At 39.8% G+C, this 11484-nt stretch overlaps 1 protein-coding gene across 2 annotated transcripts in view; it reads right to left on the reverse strand.

Moving 5' to 3' along the window:
* Nucleotides 1-11484, reverse strand: part of LOC121812112 (teneurin-3) — a 185900-nt gene that overhangs the window by 138366 nt on the left and 36050 nt on the right. Inside the window, exon 1 of one of the 2 annotated variants that reach the window (XM_042213354.1) lies at nucleotides 3843-4651. The exons of the other annotated variant lie outside the window; for it this stretch is intronic. The gene's annotated coding sequence lies outside the window, so the exon portion shown is untranslated. Of the gene's footprint in view, nucleotides 1-3842; nucleotides 4652-11484 lie in introns of those variants that run through there. 2 annotated transcript variants of the gene reach the window in all.

Genomic DNA, 11484 nt, shown 5'->3' on the forward strand with positions numbered 1-11484 from the left:
GCAAGCCGCACATACAACATGTATGACCTCAACATTAAACAGTAAAATTCAGCAGCTCTACTCTGTAAGACTTAACTGTGCTACCTGCAACGTCGTTGGTTGTAAGCCTCTGTCAGAAAGCTTTTAAAACTCACTTTCACCACACAGCTTTTGGCTAACTGATGGTATTTGTCATAAATGTTTACTAAATTTCTTCCTCTCACCTGTGTTCAATTGTGATCACTTATCTTAGTGTTTGTGTATAAACACAAGACCACGACTGCAGTAAAGACATGACAGCCCATCTATGGGTTCAAAGACCCAGTGGTAGTATGGGTCTAGCTTGAGGATACAGCTTAGAAACAAATAGTATATAAATTTATTATGTGGCATTCCTGATCAAATCCAAGCTAAAACATTTTATTTCCATTATATTTATTATACATTACAATTAATATTTCAGTTTTAGGTCCACACAAGCGCACACTGGTTCTGCAGTCTGACAAAGGGAACATTTACAAAGTTCCAGGTAGCTTTCATCAGCTGAATCTTCAGTCTGAGCATTCCTTGGATAATTTGTGCACACACACACACACACACACACACACACGTACTACAGATAAATCTTCAGATTCAGGGCTCTCGTAGCAATGATCGAAAATACACACACACACACACACAACAACACACACACACACACTACACACACACACACACACACTACAACAAGATCGCACAAGTACATATCATCAGCACACCAGATGCATACTGTGTCAATGTCAGTAGTCAAGCATACACAGGCACATCACACACACACACTTTCTGGCAAAAAATAAAATATTATTGCTACTATCAGAGAACGAGTGTGTGTGTGTGTGTGTGTGTGTGTGTGTGTGTGTGTGTGTGTGCAGGTGAGCAGGCTATTGCTACACTAACTATTGTATGTTTACTGGTTGTGTATTCATAGATGTAAATACATGAACATGCAGAACACACACTGGTGAGTATGTGTATGGCAACATATGCAAGCTAAACTCTAAACTAAGGTAAATACAGTCAACTTGTATCACGTGTGACAATAACTATAAATTAAAATGTTCAGACACTAATCTTAAAAATGTTTCTGCTATCTGCAGATTTCTTTATGTTTCCCACATCCATGACTGGAGTACCTCATGGTGACACGAAACTCTCCACACCTGACCTACAACATTTGTTTCTGCTGCTGGAATACCATAAAGTCATTTGGGAAGTGATGTATTCATTCATATATAACTTGCAGTGGGTGAAATGATGTAAAATTATGGATTAACAAGCAACAGAGCCAAATTACAAAGATATCAGATGCAGAGTTCTTACCCTCTGCAACGACTTGTAATATAAGGAACGTGGGATTCCATCATTTTGTCTGCTGGCTTTTTATGTTAATTTCTGTTTCCACCTACGTAAAGGTTTTACTGGTTTTGCACACGTTGATCATCCAGAAGAAACATAAGCAGCAACTATAAATATGTAGTAAAAAGGTAAAAGAAAAGAGAGTGAGAGAAAATAAAGACATTATTTGATTGGAGCGTACATTCATTTTAAATAAGTGCAGGCCCAACATGAAGCGCTTTGTCTGGGTTGGGAATTCAAAATGAAATAAACACACAGGAACCTCAAGTAAAGCCTAGATTCTGTAAAAGAGACACATTTGGATTTTAAATCTACTTTGAAGCAACAGCTTGTTTTTATTTTTATTTTTACCTCCTCCTAAAGATAAAACAGCTTCCTCCAGCCAAGTCCTCAAACCTTTTAAGTAAGCTGTGCAAGAATGGAGAAACTGCAAAAGAAAAACTGGCCAAGATGTATCTAATTTTACAGCTGTGCAACTTTGAATATATTAAGAAAATAAACCGAACCAGATGGACAGATAAAGCCTATAAAATCAAAAATTTCACAGAAGCTGAAATTCTTTGGAACAGCTGCTGATCAAAGTCATCCTGAATTTCTGTGGAACTCTGAACAAAAATAACAATGAAAAAAAAAAAACTGAACGAACACTTCTTGTTGCATGAAGTTAATACTTACTGTATTTCGTATGTAGGGAATTGCTGCAATACTCCAGAGCTGTTTTACCTTGCTCTTTAATCTGTTTGTTATAACTAATTGCATTGCATACACATGCATTACAATAAATAAGAATAATAAGGTTTTGTATTTTTAAAATAAGGAAACTAAATGTAATGTTTTAAGTGGGGCTCGTGGGCTTTGATTGTTGTTTATTGTGCTGTACTGAAGGGCACACGAGGACATTTGGAAATAATAATTTAATTAAACTGAACTTAATTATTCTTAATGCACCCTCTGCATTCATAGAACATAAGGTCAGGCAGAAACAGGAAAAACTTGCAGTTCTGAGCTGGAACGCTGCATTTTGCTGCAACAAAGATTAAGTTTAGTTTCATGGAAAAGTTTTCCATGAAATATACCGAGGACACATGCTCACTATTTTAAGAAAAGAAATCAGGAATACAGAATTCCACTTCACAGGAATACGAGGTCATGGAAGAAAAGAAAGACGTCTTTTTCTAAAAAAAACCCAAAAAACCAACAAACTTTACACACACACAAATACACATACATATATAGGTGTGTATATATATATATATATATATATATATATGTGTATATAGATAGATAGATAGATAGATAGATAGATAGATAGATAGATAGATAGATAGATAGATAGATAGATAGATAGATAGATAGATAGATAGATAAAGAAGAGACAGGGAAGGTATGATGCAGGAGGAAAACCCTCATCTTTGTTGTCTTTGTTGCCACTTTAACCTTCACTACAGTGAGAATCCCGCTGGTGGCAGCGCTTGGCTCAGGCATTCAAGCTTTTGCATACACCTTCCCTCTCTGCATCTATTCCTCAAAATGTACCAAATAACAAAAGCAGGGAGTGGATTGTATTTGTAGTCAGCACAATGAGGAAAAACACATCATAACGCAGCGTTTATTCATAGTGCCTGCAGGAAGATTTAAGAGCAGGCGTCTTTTAATTATAATGACATTTAATTCACAGGAAATTGTTCTAATTACAAGCAGCAAACTGTATACTATTGCTTGAACTCTAAGATGTATAATAAAGAATAATATAATATTAATATCACTCGTGGAAACGCACTGAATCCAGCTGGAGTTTGGTTTAAGACTGAAGGAGATGCCTGTGAAAACCCGACACAAAGACTTCTCAGTCCCGTGTTACTCAGATTGATGTGTTTTTCTTCATGAATTATTCGGAGTTTGCGCTTTTTAAATTTTATTTTGTTCAACCAAACCAAGCTACTTTCAACCCCAAATGTGCCCCAACATATCATAAAAATAGCAAAGATACAGTAAACATTTAACTGCTATTATTTGTCTTTTATTTTAGTATACAATACTTCAGTCCTCAAGTAAGCACGGTATGCTGTTCATTCACAACACTGCATTTATTAGAAAGGACCGTCACTGGCGCAGTTAATAAAGAAATGATTTAAATGTTGTTTTTTCTCCGCTACATCTGACACCATTCGGCGTATAACTGGTTTAAAAGCGCAGCGCGAAAAGCGGTTCAACCAACTTTTAGAGCGGCTCCGTTCAGCTCACTGTACACGACGGAGGGGAAACCAAGCCAGCCAATTAGAAAAGTTACAACTGTATTAGGCACGTGGGGTTTGATTGTTGTTCTTTGTGCCGCACTGACGAAAAATAGTGAAACAGTGTTTCACACGAGCAACTGAGATGAGAATGGGATCCACGCCACAGATGTAAGAAAAGGATTTTACATATGTGCATGCTAGGCAGTGGGTATGGGATCGGGGCTGTCCTACCTGTTCGTCCTATGGGGGGTTGGGGGGTCCTCCTCTTCTAGATTATGACAACAGCAGCAGCCGCTTTGTTGGACTTGAGGAAAAAAGGGCAAAAACTTCCACTTTCTATCGTCTGTTCTATCCTAATGCTGAACCAAGCATTTAAAGGAAATCATCATTAAGAAAACTACAGGCATCGCACCAACCATTTCACTACTTTGTTGAATCTGCGGGGGCCGGGGAACTATCTCGCCTTTTTCCACGCTGTTTGTGATTTTAAGTAATAAAAAGAAACACCGTGCGACCCACAGAGGCTCGATGGTGCTGTGTCTAAACCAGCAGCAAGGCGCGCCTGAATGTCAGAAGATCTATGCGAAAAAACCAAGTGATGGAGCGACGGGCTCTTCTGTTCTAAACTAACAAAGAGTTCATCTGAGGTGGCTGTTTTATTCCGAACGTCCTTTTCTTTTCAAAACATCAACTAGCAGGTGAAACACCTTTCCCCCTCTGCTCCCCGCTGTTTCCTCGCGCTGACCCGGCGGCCAGTGCACGCGACAGCTACAATGCAGACAGTTTGTTGCACAGAATGGGGAAGCTATTACAAGAGAGAAAGAGAGTGGAAGAGCAAGCTCCAGTGAAACGGAGAAACAAGACTGTCCTCTGCAGCTGCTACCTCTGCGTCCCTCCGCGAGTGTGAACCGGCGCGAGCTCATCTCCTCCCGGTAAAAGATGATGATACGCCAAGCGAGGCAGAAATGGAATGCTGGGGATCCCCTGCTGCGTCCAATCCTGACGTCTCTACCGGTGTGCCGGCGTCCGCGTGTGCGCGAGTCACTCTCAGTGTGTGTGTGTGTGTGTGTGTGTGTGTGTGTGGACGCGCTTAGATATAAATGGGGCTGCATGGAGGGAGGGGGTAGCTGTCATTGTGTGCCACAACTGAACTGTAACAGGTGATGGAGGGGTGAGCATGAGCATCACAAGGAGGCTTAGACACTCAATTACGGTGCTGTTGCCTTAAATAATAATAATAATAATTCAGTTTAAAGATGGAAGCTGAGCACGCTACCATGCTCATATCGTTACAGTCACAATGTTAACATTCAAACTATATGAATAGACATTAAAAACTATATAGAGATGGACACTTTATATAGAGAAATGAAATCTAGGAACCGCTGGATAATCTTTAAATTGCCAGAGTTTCAAAGCCTACCCATGTTTAAAATTTAGCACTGCAAGAAAAAAACGTACAAATTATGCCGTTTGTAGGTGAAGTTAGCTGCCTTACAGAGGACTATGACGCATACACTGCAATATATTATAATATATATATATATAATATATATATGTTGAGTGACTAATTATATATATATATATTATATATATATACAAAACTATTAAAAGTCCAGAGAAACCCATCTGCTTGTACATCACCAAACCTGTTACTGCATTTCTGTATTCTTTGCCAAATTTTGGAGCTGAGCATGATTTGGTAAGTGATCATTATTGCTGCCATCAGTGTAGATCTCATACAGCTGATACTATGAATGATTTGCAGTTACGAGAAACACTGTTTCCAACCAGCTCTGTGTCTACAGGCTGCATATACGCTGAACAGTGTATGTAAAAAAAAAAAAAATCTCGTAGCTTTGATCTCAGTTTCAGCAAGAGAGAGTCGATGTAGACAGAAAACTGTAACAAAATCACTACAGCTTCATTATGCAGAGAAGAGTGTTTGTGCGTTTACTGGGGTCAAAGTTTGTAGCATGTCATTGAACTACTATATATTTTTGCTGCAATATTGTAAATAAGTAAACATACATAAGTTAGAAATTTAAGCAAAGCAAAATACTTTTTAATTTTTTTCTTTTTCTTGAATATTGTGTCAAATAAATTGTAACATGTTTTATTTAAACTACAATCCAATACACAAGTCCTTCATTAAATACTGTACTTATATTAATTATTTAATTAATTAATCTAAATAATGAATGGACTTAAACTTAACATGAACACAATATTAAAAATATTTACCCAGTACAACTCTGTTTAAAACAGAGTGTAGAACTAGCTTGAAATACACCAACAACTAAAAAAATCCAACACACAGAACATTTGATGTGGTTGTTACATGGTGTAGGGCTGCTGCATTGCATTGTATTACATCATGCATATTTTGTGTTCTAGTTTTGTGGAATCATTTTAAAATCGAGGTTTTCAGATTTAAAAAAAAAGAATGACAAACGATAGCAACCATCACTTAACTTGATTACGTACATTAAATACTTACGCTGATAGCAAAGAAAAAACAGCCCACTTCCTTGTATGTGTACACATGCTTGGCCAATAAAGTGGATTATATTTTGTCTATTTGTGAGTACGGGCTCTCACCATCGTTTGTTTGAGTCCCGAAGCCTTTGGAATATTTTTAGACAGATAGATATCAGTGACTTTATTTCTTAGCTGTTTCTTTATTTAGAGGATGATACGAGTTTGTTTGTGGCCAATAGTGTTTTGCTTGTTTTTAGATATTTATATAATTCTTTTTTATAATTTTGTGATCAGCAGGTAAACTACTAGTTAAGTGAGGCTGAACAGGAAGATCTTAAATAATTACGAGAGTTTAGCCTTAATATTTATTGTATGCAGGTATCTTTATCAGATAATTTTGGCAGAATTGGCTTTTACAGGAATGCTAATAATGCAGTAATGGTGTGTTAAATAAATGTCAAGTGCTACAGAAAATAAGTTCTGACATTTGGTTCTGGTCCAAGCTTGAGTTGCCCAGTTATTTCCTGAGATAATCCTCTGGCTCCAGGAGGCTGTTTTGTTCTCTGTAATAGTAGACTGCAGTGATAGTTAGAGGGATGTTAAAGTCATGAGGACTCAACAGAAACTCACCGTGTAAAAGTATTCATGTAACACTGAAAAGATGCCAAAGTTGAACATATGGATAAAAGAGATGAGCGTTTACTGGATTCAATAATTAGCAATAGTAGCAGGACAGAAAAAGGTCTGCTTTCATTCTGTGTGTCAGCGTCTCACTCTGGTCAGAATTCTCTCACAAAAGCTACCACTTAATGAAAATAAAAATATATGTTAAATAACTTTTATTTCTGCACACAGGACAATCTCAGGCTTCTTTTGTTTTTAGACTTCAACACAAACAAACATCACAGAGTATCGTTGTTCGGAGCAGTAAATGACACAGACAGTGCAGGGAGAGGAAACAAACGTAGGGCTGCAGAGCTGGCTTCCGCATCCAGCTGCGAAACAACAACATGAATCCCTGCTCCCATCATTCTTTCTCACCAACATCAGGATCCTCACAAATAAAACGCAGGAGCTATAATTAGAGATTTACTATAACCATCTTGTCCGGGAGTGTTGTCTACTGATTGCAACAGAATTCTGGCTTCATCTGCAAATCCTGATACCGCCAGGACCGCAACAAATATTCCAGTAAGAGAAGGGGTGGGACCTCTGTGTTTATGGACTCCAGGACTGGTGCCATAACAGCAGAATTATAGACAGTCACTCCTCACAGGACTTAGAGGCCATGTCCATTCAGTGCAGGCCCACCTACCTACAGTGGTGTAAAAAAAGTGGTTTGCCCCTTTCCTGTTTTCTTCTTTTTTTGTATGTTTGTCACACTGAAATGTTCCAGATCGTCCAAAAAAAAATTCAATATAAGACAACAATAACACCAGTTAACATAAAATGCAGTTTCTAATTGAAGGTGTTTGTTATTAAGGTGGAAACAATCTATACCTATATGCCCCTGTGTGAAAACGTGATTGCCCCCTAAATCCAATAACTTGTTGGTCCACCTTTAGCAGCAACAATTGCAATCAAGCATTTGCTATAACGATCAATAAATAAATAAATGAGTCTGTGAAGGAATTTTGGCCCACTCATCTTTGCAGAATTGTTGTAACCCAGGCACACTGGAGGGTTTTCAAGCATGAGCTGCATTTTAAAAGTCATGCTGCAGCATCTCAATCAGGTTCAGGTCAGAACTTTGACTAGGCCAAAGTCTTTATTTATTTTTTTATTTTTTCCGATCTTTCAATGCAATTCAGTTTTATTCATACAGCACCAAATCACAACAACAGTTGCCTAAAGGTGCTTTATATTGTAAGGTAGACTCTACAATAATACATACAGAGAAAAACCCAACAATCATATGACCCCCTATGAACAAGCACTTTGGGACAGTGGGAAGGAAAAACTCCCTTTTAACAGGAAGAAACCTCCGGCAGAACCAGGCTCAGGGAGGGGCGGGGCCATCTGCTGTGATTGGTTGGGGTGAGAGAAGAAGACAGGATAAAGACATGCTGTGGATCTTTCTTCAGGAAAAAATGTTCCTCCCAGTCTTCCACAGAGTACTTACTTGCACGTCATTATGTAATGCTCGTATCATACTATGGGCATTATGACATGAATATGATGTGATAAACACCACTCTGCATTTAATCATTCATCCATCCATCCATCTTCATCCGCTTTATCCGGGGCCGGGTCGCGGGGGCAGCAGCCTAAGCAAAGAGGCCCAGACCTCCCTCTCCCCAGCCACCTCCTCCAGCTTATCCGGGGGAACACCAAGGCGTTCCCAGGCCAGCCGAGAGATATAATCTCTCCAGCGTGTCCTGGGTCTGCCCCGGGGCCTCCTCCCGGTGGGACATGCCTGGAACACCTCACCCAGGAGGCGCCCAGGGGGCATCCTTGTCAGATGCCCGAACCACCTCAGCTGGCTCCTTTCGATGTGGAGCAGCAGCTGCTCTACTCTGAGCCCCTCCCGGATGGCCGAACTTCTCACCCTATCTCTAAGGGAGAGGCCAGCCACCCTTCGGAGGAAGCTCATTTCTGCCGCTTGTATCCGCGATCTCGTTCTTTCGGTCACTACCCACAGCTCGTGGCCATAGGTGAGGGTAGGGACGTAGATCGACCGGTAAATTGAGAGCTTCGCTTTTACACTCAGCTCCCTCTTCACCACGACGGACCGGTGCAGCGTCCGCATTACTGCAGCTGCAGCCCCAATCCGTCTGTCGATCTCCGGCTCCCTTCTCCGGATACTTGAACTCCTCCACTTGGGGCAGGAACTCATCCCCGACCCGGAGTGGGCACTCCACCCTTTTCCGGCTGAGAACCATGGCCTCAGATTTGGAGGTGCTGATCCTCATTCCCGCTGCTTCACACTCGGCTGCGAACCGTTCCAGTGCGAGCTGGAGGCCCTCACCCGATGAAGCCAACAGAACCACATCATCTGCAAAAATCAGAGATGAGATTCTGAGGCCACCAAAGCGAAAGCCCTCCGCCACTTGGCTGCGCCTAGAAATCCTGTCCATAAAAATTATGAACAGAACCGGAGACAAAGGGCAGCCCTGGCGGAGCCCATCACCCACCGGGAACGAGTCCGACTTATTGCCGGCAATGCGAACCAAGCTCTTGCAACGGTTGTATAGGGATCGAATGGCCCGTAGCAATGGGCCAGACACCCCATACTCCCGCAACACCTCCCACAGGACACCCCGAGGGACACGGTCGAATGCCTTCTCCAAGTCCACAAAACACATGTAGACTGGTTGGGCAAACTCCCATGCACCCTCAAGTATCCTCGAGAGGATAAAGAGCTGGTCCAGTGTTCCGCGACCAGGACGAAAACCGCATTGTTCCTCCTGTATCCGAGGTTCGACTAGCGGACGAACTCTCCTTTCCAGCACCCTGGCATAGACTTTCCCAGGGAGGCTGAGGAGTGTGATCCCCCTGTAGTTGGAACACACCCTCCGGTCCCCCTTCTTAAAGATGGGGACCACCACCCCGGTCTGCCATTTAATCATTCATTTAATCTTAATCTCAGTCTCTTCCACAGCCCTAAGAGGTAACTGCTCCGCCTTCATTGGCCTGGTTCTGCCGAAGGTTTCACTCATAGGGTTGGGGTTGGAGTTTTTGGTATTTACTCTGTATTATTCTAGGCTCTTTACCTTATAACATATAGTGCCTTTAGCAAAATACCCAAGGGCAAGCCAGTAGGTATTTTTTACATCAGGCTATGAGGATTTTGAATTTCGTCAAATATCACAGATTCAAAAAAAAGGAAAAAACAAAACCTGAAAAGATAAAAACAGAAGTGTGTGTACTTTAGAAATGTTGCATGATATAATAATACATAAACAGTCCATAAATGTCTTCAACTACCTAGAAGCATAAGGGCATATATATTGATGTTACGTTGACAAGTATTTTGAGGGGGGTAATAGCTTGTCCTGTTGTTTCTGATGGCATTGTTGTAATTCTTGGGTGTTATACATTTTGTTTTAGAAAAGGTAAAACTAAATTTGCTAATAAGCTACACTGAGAGCTGATGTACAAAATAAAAGCTGTAACTTAACTTAAAATTGATTTATTTTAGGTAACAAATCAACTCATTTAAGTAAAAACAACTGAGTAAACAGAACCTGCAGGAGACATAAGTGTACATTTAATAATAATTAGTCCAAAATAAAAATACAAAATGAATTATGGAACCATGTAACACCTAAAACCCATGTCTAAAGGCGAAACAAACAAACAATCAATAAAACAAAAAAGCCTTATGAGATCTCATTTTTCAGTAAATTTAACACTATGTACTGAGATAGGTTTCTATAGAGGTATGTCTTATCAGAGTGTAACGTATCATATCCACTAATGTAAAAAGAAACATGCAGTCACTACATTTATTATTTCTGCCAAAGACTGAGAAACTGCAATCACCCATCACAATTGACAGAAGTGCTTTACTAAAAGTTTTATGTCCCGTATATATCACAGGCCACGATACAGCAGCTTTACACAGACCTGAAAATGTAGGTTGTAGCCTGAGGCATTTATCATGCCTATGACTGACAGCTTATACAATTTTACTGCACTTGTTGAACTTGAGCCAGTGTAAAGATATTTGAAATAACCACGAATCAATGCAAAAACAGATGTTAGCTAAAACCACTGCTGCTGGAACGGGTATATTCCAATGAAATGAGTTACATTTTCTTTAATTAATGACATAAATTTTCATTTGTTTATTCCAAGGCTCTTTAGGTGATATGAAAAAGTTCATGAAAAAGGCAAGATAATGTATTTCACCTCCTTTTAGGACAATTGCTAAGTGTAACAAGCAACAGCAGCAGCGAAATATAACTCATGAGGCAATTGTGATAGGGTACTTCAACATCCTGAACATTCTGTGACAAAAATCAGTCAGAATCAGCCAAATTGTAAAACTGCAAACATATTTTTAGACTCACTATAAATCAGATTTGTTGAAAATATTACTATTTTAAAAAAATCACAAACTAAAGTAGGAATTTCCAGTAATGAGATCTGGTGTATGCTTTCAAAGACTATCTAGCCAAAAAATTTGGCATGTCAAAGGATTTACATGACAACAGCATAGCTTGTTAAACTGAATGCCATCTCATTTTCAATGGCTGGTAAGTAGTTTGTTTCCTTATTTACTAAGGAATCCAGTTAAGCCTGGAGTTTAACATGACTGTAAAGTACTTTAACATTTCTTATAAATTCTACGTTTGAAATGAAAGAACTTTAGACCACAAACTGCAATTTTAACCTGAAATTCATACATCATTTGATTCAATATACAGGGTGGGCCATTTATATGGAT

This window comes from Haplochromis burtoni, unplaced genomic scaffold (genome assembly GCF_018398535.1).
Source record: "Haplochromis burtoni strain Fernald_Lab_line unplaced genomic scaffold, NCSU_Asbu1 Contig_437, whole genome shotgun sequence".
NCBI lineage: Eukaryota > Metazoa > Chordata > Actinopteri > Cichliformes > Cichlidae > Haplochromis > Haplochromis burtoni.